General features: G+C 35.6%; 1 protein-coding gene across 5 annotated transcripts in view; it reads right to left on the bottom strand.

The window, feature by feature from the left end:
* Positions 1-15,782, bottom strand: part of PTPRD (protein tyrosine phosphatase receptor type D) — a 1,311,464-nt gene that overhangs the window by 449,145 nt on the left and 846,537 nt on the right. For all 5 annotated transcript variants that reach the window (XM_062609059.1, XM_062609064.1, XM_062609063.1 and 2 more), the window contains one exon: positions 13,584-13,627. The gene's annotated coding sequence lies outside the window, so the exon portion shown is untranslated. The remainder of the gene's footprint in view (positions 1-13,583; positions 13,628-15,782) is intronic.

The following is a 15,782-nucleotide window of genomic DNA, read 5'->3' as shown; positions in this document are numbered from 1 at the left end:
AAAGTTTGGAACAGGAGAACCTTATCCAGAATAGCTATACTACATATGGGGATGTAATTTGACAGGACGTTTGAAAAAATAAAGTCTCTATGCCTAACAAGCATGAATAGGAAGAATGGGATATGAACTATCTTAAATCCCTTATTAAAGGTAGAAATATACCTGTTTAATTATCTAAAGTTAGAACTAGTATGTACCCCTTTCAAGTACTGTTTCTAACACAATGATGTGTCAATTAGAAGTGCTCAAATAAACTCCTTCTAATAGGCAGCCAGGGGAAAAGACAGGGAGAGTGCTAGAACTAATGAAAACTTTTGCACCACGGGACAGTGAGACTTTGTAAAGACATAGCTGTCTACATAGGAAAAAGAGCAGCATAATTAAACGATTCAAGCATGACTGCTATTACTTTTTAAAGGCAGATACAGGCTGAGGAAGTTGGGGCTGTTCAGCCTGGAGAAGAGAAGGCTGCTTGGAGACCTCCTAGCAGCCTTCCAGTATCTGAAGGGGGCCTATAGGGATGCTGGAGAGGGACTCTTCATTAGAGACTGTAGTGACAGGACAAGGGGTAATGGGTTAAAACTTAAACCGGGGAAGTTTAAGTTGGATATAAGAAGGAAATTCTTTCCTGTTAGGGTGGTGAAGCACTGGAATAAGCTGCCCAGGGAGGCTGTGAATGCTCCGTCCCTGGCAGTGTTCAAGACCAGGTTGGACGAAGCCTTGGGTGATATGATTTAGTGTAAGGTGTCCCTGCCCATGGCAGGGGGGTTGGAACTAGATGATCTTAAGGTCCTTTCCAACCCTAACTGTTCTATGATTCTATGATTCTATGATTTGTGAATGCAGCTTCAGTTGAAACTGATGATTACAAAATGGTCATTTTTATTTCACCTATTTGTTTAGATAATGAAAGGCTTTCAAAGTTTGGGACATACTCCCTACATTTTGTTTCAGTGAAGAATGCTGCAGTCTTACTGGGTGCACTGGGCATGTGCGAGCAGTTGCAGAAAGGCAGCTCTGGCTAACCAGGGAGGTCCTACTTGACTGGAAGTTAGCATATGTGATATCCATCTACAAGAATGGCTGGAAGGAGAATCTGGGGAACTACAGGTCTGTCAGCCTGGCCTTAGAGCCAGGAAAGGTTAAAGAGCAGGTCATTTTCAGTGACAACCATCACACACACGTATTGGACAAGCAGACGACCAGGCCCTGTCAGCATAGTTTTATGAAACGCAGGTCCTATTTGGCTAACCTGATCTCCTTCTATGACAAGGTGACCTGCTTAGTGGATGAAAGAAAGGCTGTGTATGTTGTCTATCTAGACTTTAGTAAATCCTTTGACACCATTTCAAACAGCGTTCTACTGAGTAGTAGGAATAAGCCCATACTTGCAATAACTGATAATTCTTTTGAATTTAATGCATTTTTATGAGGTTAAAACTTGGTTGTTTTTTTTTAATGTATTTTGTTTTATTTGTTTTGGGGTTTGTTTTCCCTTCTCCTTTTCTCCTGAAAAGGAACTTGGAAGGAAAATGTGAGATGAAAATGTTATCCATTGGAAAAATGTATTGGTTTAAACAAAACATCCTCTCCACTCTTTTTTTCTGTACTAACTTTGCTTTAAGTTGATACAAAATGATTTCTGGTGCAAGCTTTTCATCGATGCCAGGAAAATTAAGGAACACAATTCACATGTTCTTAGTGATATATATGCTACTTAAAGGCTCAGAAAATTACTGGATCTAATGAAACAGTAGGTAACGGAATATAATTCCTTAATTTCTCATGAAACCAAAAGTAGAAAAGATGAGAGATTGCTAGAAAGAAAGATGACCTTTGATTTTAAGAACAAGTAATTCTGTTTGTTTAGGAAGACTACAAATGCATCATTTTTCACTTATGGGTATTTATCTTGCCCTTTAAAGGCCAGCTAGCGAGTTGAGCTAAAGTTCATGTCTGAAATGAAATCTAAGTATCCAACATGAACCACACTTTTCCCTTACCATTAATTTTGAACCAGAGAAGATTGGGAAGCAACAACAGTAGAAAATCATCTGTAGCTATTCCTAGTACAAAAAAAAAAAAAAAAAAAAAAAAGGAGCTCACAATATGTACACACACACATATTTGATAGACAGTAGATGTAGATTCCAGACTTCTTCCCTCTTTCTGAACCCCACAGGGATAATTAGAAATGTAGGTACTGGCATGGTCTACAGATAAATATTAAAAAACTAGCTAGGTAAGTTCCATCAGCTGTCTAAGAAGTTATAGTGGACAACTTAACCATATTTTTCTCTTCCTTCTCTTGCTATCCACCTCAAGACAAATCTGCCACAACAAGCTAGACTTTCAAGCAAAAGATGTTTAAGAAAAACATTGATCCCAGTTTCAAAACAAAAAAGGATAAACTACTTTTTGTATACTCTACCCAATATAGGTATTAATAGCTAAAATATTATTAGGGAAACACTGGAATATTTTTCAGGAAGACAGAGAGTTTTCTTCCTGGACTCCAGTCACGTCTTGGCTTTCTGCTTTCACATATAAGAGATTCAGCTATTCCCAATGTACTGCCTAAGTAAGAATAACTGTCTTAAAAATGTGCTTTGAAGCAGAATTTCTGATGAATATTAGTTTAGGGAAAATATTCTTGGAAATTCTTGACATTTAATCTTAAAAATGCACTTAATCCTTCTATTTCATTATATATTTTGAAATACCAGTAGCGGTAATAAAATGAAAGGTACCCCTAGGAATAAATAATATGTTGACATATTTTAAGCTGGAATATATTTATCTTAAAATTAAGTGTAACTAGTGTTGAATGCGCAAAGAAACGAAATTGCTTTCTGCAGCTCAGTTATGAGATGCAATGCTAATTTGAACTACCAAGAATAATAAAAGCATGTTATGAAAGTTATAATTCTGAAAATATTTTTTAAAATGAAATTATAATTTTAAAAGTATATTTTTAGGCAGGAAATCTCATCCACAATAAGCAAATGCTATGCGATTCTAAGTTTCCATCTATTTCTACAAACGATCTAACTGGTTCGACACATGGGAAAAAATCATAGCCCAGAAATTAGTTGCACATCATTTATGGTTATTCTAAATTCAGTGCTTATTTAATTTGTTATCTGTACCAAATGCCAATGATCATTTTAATGCAATGTTGAGATATCATTTTTGCTGTGGTATAGCATTTATTAAGCACTAGCAAAAGGAGCCTTTTCTCCTATAAAAATGGGACTGCCCACACTGTAGCAACCAAGACACCTGCATCCACTTCACCCCTCCTAATGTGATTGTAGTAGCATCACAAAGCATGGGAGCTGCACAAAAACCAATTCTCATCTAGAAGCAGTATGCCTTTGCTAGCAAGGCATAGTCTATAAGCTAATAAGCTCTGTCACTTTTCAGAACTCAATAGCTCAGGGGCAATGCTGCATGACCATGCTATTCTGCTTCTAGATCCAAGCAAATTCACCCATACATCTCTGCACTGTGGCCCTTGGATTTCCTGGTAGAAATTTCTGCTACTGCAGGCATCTCCAGCACTATGACCCACCAGGCACTGTAAACATTCCTACCTTTTTGGTTTTTTTTGTTTTATTGTTAACACTTGTCTATTTATTTGAAGGTGACTGATTTTACCTCTTTCAAGAAAGAGGTGTGTTTTATAATCAGAAACACTAACATTCAAGGCTTTCATTCATTCATACTGCCACTGCAAACTATCTAATATTCAGCTATTACAACTAAGCTCAAAGGATTATTTTTGCCATCTTCTTATTACTTGTTTTCTAAAAAAAAACATGGTGAGGTGGCATACTTATGATGAAGGTGAGACATTCAACGTAAGGTAATCCTTAAAATTAAGATCTTGTTTTCTCAACCACTTTCGCCAAAGTTACATTTTCTGAAAGGTGGAGAGGTTCAAGTTAACTATTTTATAAACTTGTCATTGCTAAATATTTTTTAAATAATGCAAAGTATGGGAAAAACTTGGAGTATTCGACACTTCTTTTACAGAAGATATTGTATAGAAAATCTACTTAAGATCTAGGCTGGATTCAAACCACATACCTTGATATTAAACAGAACAGAAAAAAAAAAAACAAACAACCCCACAAAAAACCCTGATCTGATCCACTGACTTTATCACAATGTGTATAATTATAAATTAGATATGCATTGCTCTCAGACATACTTGAATCAGTCTTTTAATGAATGACTAAAATAATGCAATATTTTTTTGGCTTCAAGGAAGTCTTTCTGACAAACTAACATCAGTAATTATAGAAGGTCAGAGCACAGGAAGTATTCTATATGACAGCAAAACATGAATAATTTATAGTGTAACACTACTGTAGATCAGGATCTTTATGTACTGGTCCAAATTCTGTGTAGATGTTAACCATGTTAAGCCTGTATGGTTTTCTTATTGCTAATGCTAATATTGCAATTATTTAGGAATTGTAGGTTATGTTTATATTCACAAATGAATTATCACCTTTCTTCTAATTACAACCATGAAGTGCTCCTTTGTTTCCCATGGGCATTCATTTCTCTGCAAGTAGAAAGCCTTTAGCTGAAATGTAAAATCATAATGAGAGCCAGAGATAAGACTTGACAGTGATAACATCTTGCTAATTTTAAGCCTAAAACAAAATAACTTGTCATATATAATGAACTGAATGCCTAACCACCTCACTACAAAGAACAATGCCCAACATAGATTTTAAAATTACTAACAGAAAAGAAGTAAAAAGAAAAAATCCCATGTGCATCAAAAGCAAAATATTGGTGTTACTGCCATTTGAGGAAGCGATACAGGTTTTCAGTGATAAGGATGTGTATGTGTTCTTAAATAGTATAAGTAATGAGAAGGTATCAGAAAAGAAAGGAAATACATGGGAAATTACAGAAAAAGCTATTTGTAAATGTATCTTAAACCTTGTCCATACTTATCCCTGCTGTTCACAATTTAGTTTCAGCCACCTTTCTCAACAGTAATGCCAAACAGAGTTGGTTCTGAGTGGCACCAGAACAACCATCCAGACATCATGAAATTGCTTCTGTTTTGGTTGTTTTCATTGTAATGAAATATGTAAGGCAATCAATTGTCCTTCGTTTTCCTCCCAGGGGAGTCCAACAAATCCAGTTCCTGAAGTTTCACACCACCAACATGAATGTCCCTTCTGTCAGTCAGTCACTCAAAGATTTACAAAAATCTGTCCTGAAATTGTGTTGGTTACTTCCTGTCACTATTTAGGTCTCTGTTCCAGGCCTCTGCACATCTGGCAGTTAAAAAGAAAAGCACAAATACTAAACTAAACACATATTAATTTTTATCCTTCATTCTAAATTGATCTATTAGCTTCTGCTTCATTTTATATCAGGATTATAGCTTATAAAATAGTTTTTCTTACCTGCCATTGATCCCTTAGATACATTTATAAGTACCTTTATTCGTTGTGTTTATAATGAATTTCCTTAGCTTCTCATGTTTCATTTAACAAACCAGTACCTTTTAATCTACACCGAAGAGAGAGAAGGTCTCCATTTTCCTAATCGTGTTAGACACTCTTTCAAACCTGCATCTATTAACTCTTTTTAGTCCACATACCTGGGTCATAATGGACATAAAATATTATTGGAAAATTGCAGTTTGAGGGAAATGCTGCTTTGTCTGAGTTTTGTCTTTTCTCTAGGATAATTAATCCTAATCCAAATAAGGGGCATGTTTGAGCTACCTTGCAATGAGATACTCCAAAAAAAATTGTTTTGGGATGGAGTAGAGATTCATGAAGTGGGACATTACCAAATGATGGATTCTTACAGTGATTTTTTTTTTCAGTAGAAATTGACTGATGCCCCACAGGAGCACTTCACACCATTTTTCTCACATTCAGAGTTGTGTAGCATTCCAGATAGATAGAATCTCTGCAAGGCATTCTTAGTGTTTAAAATATTTCTTTGCTGTTTCTGAAAATATTTCACCTTATCCATAGGGACAACTCATTAGCCTTTTCATGTTTACAGTACTTCAGAATACACTCTATTTGTGATCAAACATAAATTCCTACCCTCTTCTTCAATTAATTAGATGCCACTTCTTTTTGTCCAGAGAAAATGCAAACACCTTAAAAAGAGTAAGTCTTCTACTCTTGTTACTAGGTTTCATATTACAGGGCTGACAACCCTGCTCTCCTACATGAAACAGACACTGGTTATAAAGAAATATTTAGTGAGGTACTGCTTGAATCACAGACAGCTTGCTTCAGTGAGCATTTTGTTTCACACAAAACAGGGACAAAGTGATTACAGGAAGAAAAAAGAATAGATCTTTCCCTGGACAGGCAGTAAAATCAGCATTAAAATATATTATTACGCAGTCTAATAATAATCAGTTTCATTGCTGAGAAGAAGTCACATGAACTAATGCCTATGATTACATCATGATAAAAAAAATAGCCCAATAGCAGCATCCAACCAAGGGAAACAATAAGCTAAAACTTTAAACATGTTATTAAGATACACAGTGCCCACAGCAAGAAAACAGGACTCACAATATTAATTGCTGGTATCTAGACCATAATTTGTTTTTTAGTCCCCACATGTTTAATCTATACAAAAAAGAAAATAGTGTATTAATGACAGGTTTAGTAAAACTGGCATATATTCAATCCCAAACATGTTTAGATTCACAGCTTCAGCTAATTTCCTGTCATTTAATCAGAAAGTTAACATGTCAGATTGCCGCGGTTTAAATCCAGCCACACAGCCACTCTCTCACTTCCCCCTCTTTCTCCCCCCCTGCTCCTGGAGGGATGGGGAGAATCAAAGGAATGTAACTCCCACAGGTTGAGATAAGAACAGTCCAGTAACTAAGGTATAACACAAACCACTACTGCTACCACCAATAATAATAATGAAAAGGGAAATAACAAGGGAAGAGAATACAACCGCTCACCACCTACCCACTGATACCCAGCCCGACCCAGCAGTGTTCTAGCCCTTCTAGGTAACTGCCCCCAGTTTATATAGCGGGCATGACGTGCTGTAGCACGGAATACCTATTTGGCTAGTTTGGGTCAGGTGTCCTGTCTCTGCTTCCTCCTGGCTTTTCCTCCTCCCTGGCAGAGCCTGAGACTCAGAAAGTCCTTGGTCAGAGTAAACATTACTTAGCAACAGCTAAAAACATCGGTGTTATCAGGCTGAAAGTCAAAACCACAGCACTGCACCACCTACTAAGAAGGAGAAAAAATGACTGCTACTGCTGAACTCAGGACACAGATTGATTCAGAAACATTGGATTCTGACTTATGATTACGCAGTTAGTGATAATACAGTCTTTATAAATATAGTACAAGTTCAGCTGGCACCCATTTAAGGTATCTCCAGATCTACTTTAATGATCTTAGCCAGTTAAAAAATGGTATAACTCAAATCTAGATATTCACTGTAATAAAAATTACACATTCATACATGAAGAAAAATTAGAGCAATTCTCATCCCACCAGGAATTTCGTTCTACATCTATGCAAATGGAAAGAGTTGACATTGAACTTCAATGTGCATAAGGAGAGCAATCTCTCCCTTGGCTGTATGATGATATATTCAGAACTCAGTAACGAGATGTAAAATGGCTAAAGAAGCAGGTTCTTAGGGATTTTATGCAAACTTAGACATAAAGAGGTTTTAATTATGTAAATAGTTATGCACTATAGGCAACATAGTATAATGAGCTAATCAATAACATGGGAAAGGGCACAAACTTCCATTTATTTCTTGTGTAATTATTCTTATTTAATTGACTTAATGGTCTTTTCCAACAAGTTTTTAACATGATAGATCACAAGTCATGCCCTTTTAGTAAATCTATACAAAGTATTTTTCTTCTCAATTTCCAATTGATAAAACAATCTTGTTTTGTGAATTTCAATGGAAGAGGCAGCTAACATGCCTTCTCCAGGATGGTGCAACAGTTTATAGAGGTTTTTTCAACACTGGATTTCCATTAACCATCTGGATGAAGACAGAGGGAATAAAATACTGTACACTTTAAGGTCTATGAAATTTTACTCTATTATTTTAGAATAATAATAATGATAATTATCATTATTATAATAGTCACTGAAGAAATATTTTCATCAGTTCTTTCTAGGATAGTCAAATTAGCTCAAGTTATGGAAGAGATCATGTAAGAATATCTCCATAAAATTAAGGTTTATAACTACAATGTATTTTATACAAAAATTTTTGCACTGGTTTTATTTGTAAAGGTAATCAACTTAGAAACTTTCTCATAGTTAGAAAAAGACTAAGCATTCAAGAAATTTAACCACACTCCTGCAAATCTTTTTATCTGTCTAGAAAAATATTCTTTATTGGCTTTTCCAGATGTTGTTTTTGTTTGTTTGTTTTTCTTTTTTTGTTTTTCTTTTTTACAATTCCAAAATTATTTTCTTTACAATTATAATTAGAACTAAAAATTGTCTAAGTCATTAATTATCATCCCCAAATTTTTAAGTCATCTTCAAATTTGCCATCCTTATAAAGCAAAAGAATCCCATGTTAAACTCCTGTAAATCAAGGAGCACATTACATAAAATTGCAGAAACTACATGAAGATTTTTTCTGGTAATTGCCAGGTAACCCAGTAGTGTAATCTTGAGAGTCTACATTCTTCTCTAATATAAATTAGCGACTACATCTATGAATTTGGTTAACCAAGTTCTTGGTGTGAAAATACTAAGTAGATAATATAAAATGATAAGACTGGTTCTATTTTCTGGAATATCTTATGACAAGCATGCGTCCCAGTGAGTTATATCATGACAACCCATAATCTTTTACAAAGCAGAAAAGGGCATATGACTCATCAAAGTTGAAGAAGTCATGCCCATTTCCTTTATTGTTCAGACGTGTAATATGCTTTTAGATGCAATTCTCCTAAATAGAGTTCCTGAGTGTATGTTTTCGAATAATAGTTTCATTTAATTGCCTTCCATTAAATTATAAAATAAAAAAGGATTTAACCTGCAGGAAATAATATCAACTTGACTGTTGATTATTTTTCTAGTAATATTTATTGTTTGTTAAAGACATACTATAGTTTTGAATAAGACAGTTTTCTACTAATTACTGTTGATATAGTATGGCTATAAATACTGATTTATTTTAATAGTGAGTTTGGATGTTTTCAATACCAGGTCTTCAGTAGTTTATGTATATGGCACCATATTACTCATGTGGCAGAGTTTTGTGTGAATTTCTTATCTCTCATTTTATACTTAAATATTTTTCCTGTTTTCATTGCAGACTTAGTCCCAGTTAGTGGTGGTAGAGGGAAGTTTGCATTAGAAGTCTATAGAGTTCAGAAAGCTGGCTATTAGTATAGAACCTTAACTGAAGGAATAATCAGAGAAGTTTATTCTTGATCAGTAAGCTATCGAATATCTTTAATCATATAATATCTTCTCAAGACAGATAAATAAGAAGGCTAGAATAATCATATTTTTATGATGACATTTACTTTGAAACCCTGATAGCGTGTGTTTTTATTAACAATGAAGTTCCTGATTTACTCATTATGGTGCTTGTCTTCCTCACACTCCTTTACCCTTGTTTTTCTGTGGTCCTCATTAACAGCTATTAATTTGCTCTGGAACAGTTAGAATTTTTGTAATTAGAATAATTTGCCTAGAAAGAAAGTCCATGTTAAAAATCACTGTCCTTTTTTGCTATTTCATGTATAGGCCAGGCTTCCTATAATGTTCCTCTGATTTATATTTTTTTTTTTACAATACTTGAGCATTGAAGTCTGAATCTAAATTTTAACCAGTCAGGAAACAATTCTTCTCATCCTATTCTTTGCATAATACTTTGTGCTAAGTCGCACACATACACACACACACACACAAAAGGTGTGCTGTAAAGCTGTAATTTTTCATAATATCTAGTTCTTTCACAAAGATCCAGTGTTTGAGTGACCTCATTGCTGCAACAGAAGTATTGATGGTTTCAAGTGTAGTGGGTAAGTAGAAATGTGTTACTTTACTTAGAGAATCAAAGCTCCCTGAGATTTTAACAATATTTTGATAATTGGAGCCATGCTTTAGAACAATGGATCGTTTTTGTCATTGAGAATCCCAAAAGAAATGACATCATAGGTGTTATTTACAGTTTTTCAAATATGTAATTAGATCATGAGATTTCAATGGATAAATATACCTGGTTATAGATTAGATTTATTGTAGATACTCTCAATAAGTCATCTATTTTGGAAATATCAGTACCCTTGTAGAACATATTTTGTTAGAGGCTGTCACATAATTAAAAGCTGCTGCACTTCAGACCTCTTAGTGTCCTTTGAGCTCCATGAGCTTCTTCCTATTTAATACACATTTTAGTATAGTAAGTTAATCAGAAATTCTTAAGATCAGCCACAGAGAAGAAATAACTACTGCTGGAATTAACAGAGGGCCTCAAGGAATAAACAGCACATTCACCCACAGGCTTTGTGACACCGAGTTTGAGTTTACTGCCCTGGCATAAGCGTTGCTCAAAATTTGTTCAATAATGTTGTTTAATTGGGGTAAAAATTAAAATGTTATTTGTAAATATGTTTCCTTTAATATTAAGCCATGGACCATCTATCACTGTGATTCTTGCTCTTGTAAAATCATGTTGTCCTACATTGCCCTGCAGACTATTTAATAATCAGGCTTCTGTTAAACGTCCTGCAGACTATTTAATAATCAGGCTTCTGTTAAAGGCTATGTTTCTAAGCAACCACAACCCACTTCGAATATGCTAGTCAATTAGCTCTAGACACCATCTTCCAGTGTTTGTCTCCATTGTTTTTTTCTAACTTGAAACACAAAGAGACACACAGAAAGAGGAAATTTTAGTATAATGCTTTGTCCTAATCAAGGTTGATGCTATTAAGTGACACCTATTGCAGAAAAACACAGTGCTTGGTCAGCCCCTGTCCAAGAGTACAGTGATGTGTGTGTTTATCAATCCCCTATCAACAGATAAGCCAGAAAGAGCAGAAACTTATTTAGTTAGTGACAATATGGAAAATAAAAAGCAAGAGAGTATCAGCTGCTGTGAGAAGAAAAGTTTCTCCTACACTGGTGTTTTCATACTGTGCTTTTTAATACCCACTTCTTTCCACAGACAAATAGAAGAGTCTCCCCATAAAAATAAACCCAGTTGTTATATACTTTTTAAAGAAACTCTAAAGAATTATCTTTCTATTCAAAAGTTAAATATCAGTTGAATTTGATCACAGAGGGATGTCTTAAGTAGCTTATTCCTGTTGATCTATCATTTTCATTTATTTCTCTTTCATATTCAAAAGCCCCATTTTATTTCTAGAGTCACAACAGCCTGTCTTACTTGGTGTGGTTGATTTTACTTCTTATCTGTAGCGGTTTCCCCCCTGTATTATTGTGTGCAGGCATCTCAGTGAGGAATGTCTGAGAAAAAAAATACTAACATTTTCTTAAGTTTCTCATATCTTAGAATAACCCCCTCTGTTGAGGTCTGTACAAAACATAGGGTTTTTTTTTGCTGTGAATATTCAACATGATTTAACTAAGCAAGGGTGAATCTTACTGGAATTTGATACTTAAAAGCAAGACTTTTCTGGGCTTTTTCTGGAATTGCCACTCTCATTAAACATAAGGTTGAGACTTAAAGTATAACATTGCATCAAACCAGGGAGTTTGGAAAGAGACTAAAGGATGCATCTGGTAACTTACTTAACTCACTAGCCATAATTGTATGTGTTACTCTCCAGTTGTTAATATATTCTATAAACTGTATCATAAAATCAAGAATGGTGCAAGATATTTGTAACACAATAGATCCTCTGGGGTATTAAGTGGATAATAATGGAAATTTTGACAAATGTAAACCAGTATCAATATGCAGCAATACTACCCCTGGGCATGTACCTACACGATAGCACCGTAGGGACTTTCTGAAACCAGAGGGAATATCAGTATATTTACAGCTTTATGGGGTTTTCCTTCCAGTTTTTTGTTTGCTTGTTTGTTTTCCCTTGAAAAATTTTGAATTCCCAATAATTTTTTGCAAGGAGTTTCACATCTTCCTCATAAGCTCTATTGGTTCTGAACCTTTGTTACTTTCCGTTTCTGGACTATAGTTTTAGTACTGGAAGAGAAAATGAATGCTTGTTCCCTTCTTTTCTATGCAGCAGACATGATTTCATAAACCTCTGTCTGGTCTTTCCTCAAATTATCTCTGTTCCAGATTGAAGAATGCTAGGTATATAGTCACTACAAATACAAAAAATGTCTTAATATTTTGATCATACTTTTTGTCCTGCTCCTTGTCTTGCTCAGTGTTACTGTATTTACTTTTGAGATGAACTACCTAATGCTGAAAAGAAATTAACCACCTTCAAATTGTGAGTGCTTGAGAAGCTAGGACTGTTTTTCTCAGGGAGCATCACTACCTATTTGATGCATGCTGGATTTTATCTGACAATTTATTGTGCATTCACTTGATCATCTTAGGAGTCTTCTGTCGTTCTCCAGAATGACGTCGCAGGTTTACTTCTCTTAATAACTCCAGAAAAATATGTGATAGTGTTTTTCACCACTTTTGTCAACTCTGCTATCAATGTGTTAATTATAATGTGTTAATGTGTGAAATTTGAAGACTCTTCTTGAATATGGTAATATTTTAGCTGTTTCATAATATGATTAACACCACCAAATTTCCTTACACATTATCATATATGTATTATATAGAATATATTATAAATTGCCAAAATGTCTGAGCACATGCAAGATATTCAGAAATTTGCTCTGGTGCTTAACAGGTAAAATGTTAAGTATCGAATGTTTTCTCATTAGGGAGTGATCTACTTCATAACCAGGTCAATGAATACTCTGCCTTTTGCATCAAAAAGAGATAGGTCAGGTCATAATATGATGGTGCCTAACCATCATATTACCTTTTACAAAGTAGGTAGAAAGAGTATTAGCGGTTTGACATATCTTTTTCTATAACAATAACTTGTAGTGTACTTTCTGACTCTTGTAAGTACTCACTGTACTGCTTTCCAGTCTTACTTTGCCTTTACAGAGGAGTATTATTTACTGCACAAAGGCTAGTATGAGATATCAGTACTCTTTGTTGAAACTGCTGGTCCACATTCAATGCATTCCCTAAATTTCCATTTAATTTATAGCACACCCCAGGAATCACACTGCAGCAGCTGTTGTTCCAACACTGCAAAATCTGAACTATGCTCTCATTCCTGCACCTTAAGAGACGTATATACAAGAGTTTATTACATGATTTACTGACCCAAGCATTATGCTTTGTTTCCTGACTAGAGGAACCTCTCAAATTTCAAAAGGGATACACTTTACAAGAGATACTAAATATTGCCAAGTATAAGGAAGCTTGTGGTTTATAACACAAAACTCAAACAAAAAGAAGTCATAGGCATTTTAGAAAAAAATAACTAACATTGCAAAAATCTGTAACAATTAACACTTAGAAAGTGAGTGCATGTGAAATCTTACTTTAAATCTTTGTAGATTTTGCTGTTGTCCACTGAATTTCTCACCTAAGGAAAAAGAAAGGGGAAAAATAAAATTTTGTGAAATGCATCATATATTATTCTGTTAGAGAATGTACGTTAAAATTGTCACAACAAGACTAATTTTTACTTTCTAATTTTGAATTCAAGTGAAGGCAACATCCTGTGTATGCAGTATTCAATCTCTAACAGCAAAGAGATCTGTACAATTTAAAATGAAGCATAATTTCTCTGTTTCAAGCTATGTAACAGTAAATCCATATAAAAAAAAAAGTCCTTCAAACTATGACTTATAAAAACATAAACTCAATCTTTTTTATTGTATCAAAATGGATATTCATTGTTGTAGTCTGTGGGTAGAGATATATATTTTTATAGACTTGATGCTTAGAAAATATGTACTACGCTTGTTCTTTGCATGCAGTCAATAAATATTTTAAACTTGAAATTGAGAAAATGCAAACATAAGAATAGATGTAGAATAAGGAATCTGAATCAATACTCAGCTAATGTAGTGAAATATCTTACAAAGATGCCTCTATCAGGTCTGGAGGCAGCTCTGAAGGATGGGTTACTCTTAAAAAGAGTTGTACTTTTTAATTCATCAGATATACTTTTTCCAAAGGATCTAAACATTTCAAAGGATTTATCAAGTTTGAGACACAGAGGCAGAATGTCTTCAGTTTAAATTTGCGTTCTGAACTTCAGTATCCTTTTGTTCATTTAATTGTAAAACCATTACAGAACTATTAATAATTTTTTATCAGGAAACGGACAAGGACTTTTGAGTGGTCTTGTAAATACCACAGACAAGGACTTATGCTAGTTACAAATCTTTCCTTCATTATAATTTCTGCAGCAGAAAACCCAGTAATCCCACATTTTCTACCAAAGTTTTTAGTGTTTTCCTAGTAATCTTTAAAAAATCTGGGTAAAGAGGAGAGCTGTTAGCTGTTTAGCATTATGCTGTTGCTGGACACAGTTTTGGAGCAATCAAATACTTTGGTTGTAGAGTACTGCTGCTTCATATATTTTAAAAAGAAACAACTAGATGACTCCAGTTTTCCTTAATAAAAAGCAATATATTTAAAATTCTAAAAAATAGTCATGTTATAGAATCAGAATATTTAGGGCTGGAAAGAACCTCAAGATCATATAGTTCCAACCCCCCTGCCATGGGCAGGGACACCTCACACTAAACCATATCACACAAGGCTTCGTCCAACCTGGCCTTGAACACTGCCAGGGATGGAGCATTCACAACCTCCTTGGGCAACCCATTCCAGTGCCTCACCACCCTAACAGGAAAGAATTTCCTTCTTATATCCAATCGAAACTTCCCCTGTTTAAGTTTTAACCCGTTACCCCTTGTCCTATCACTACAGTCCCTAATGAAGAGTCCCTCCCCAGCATCCCTATAGGCCCCCTTCAGATATTGGAAGGCTGCTATGAGATCCCCATGCAGCCTTCTCTTCTCCAGGCTAAGCAGCCCCAACTTTCTCAGCCTGTCTTCATACGGGAGGTGCTCCAGTCCCCTGATCATGTCTGTGGCCCTTCTCTGAACTTGTTGCAACAGTTCCATGTCCTTTTTATGTTGAGGACACCAGAACTACACACAATACTCCAGGTGGGGTCTCACAAGAGCAGAGTAGAGGGGCAGGATCACCTCCTTCAACCTGCTGGTCACGTTCCTTTTGATGCAGCCCAGGGTATGGTTGGCTTTCTGGGCTGCAAGTGCACACTGCCTGCTCATGTTCATTTCCTTATCGACCAGCACCCCCAAGTCCTTCTCCGCAGGGCTGCTCTGAATCTCTTCTCTGCCCAACCTGTAGCTGTGCCTGGGATTGCTCTGACCCAGGTGTAGGGCCTTGCACTTGGCAGGGTTAAACTTCATGAGGCTGACATCAGCCCACCTCACAAGCGTGTCGAGGTCCCTCTGGATGGCATTCCTTCCCTCCAGCGTATCAACCGAACCACACAGCTTGGTGTCATCGGGAAACTTGCTGAGGGCGCACTCAATCCCACTGTCCATGTCACCGACAAAGATGTTAAACAAGACCGGTCCCAACACTGATCCCTGGGGGACACCACTCATTACTTGTCTCCAGCTGGACATTGAGCCATTGACCACAGCTCTTTGTGTGCAGCCATCCAGCCAGTTCTTTATCCACTGAGTGGTCCA

This window comes from Pezoporus occidentalis, unplaced genomic scaffold (assembly GCF_034315485.1).
Source record: "Pezoporus occidentalis ecotype Australia unplaced genomic scaffold, CSIRO_AGI_Poc_V1 ctg133, whole genome shotgun sequence".
Taxonomy (NCBI): Eukaryota; Metazoa; Chordata; class Aves; order Psittaciformes; family Psittacidae; genus Pezoporus; species Pezoporus occidentalis.
This window is presented reverse-complemented; position numbering and strand designations above follow the sequence as displayed.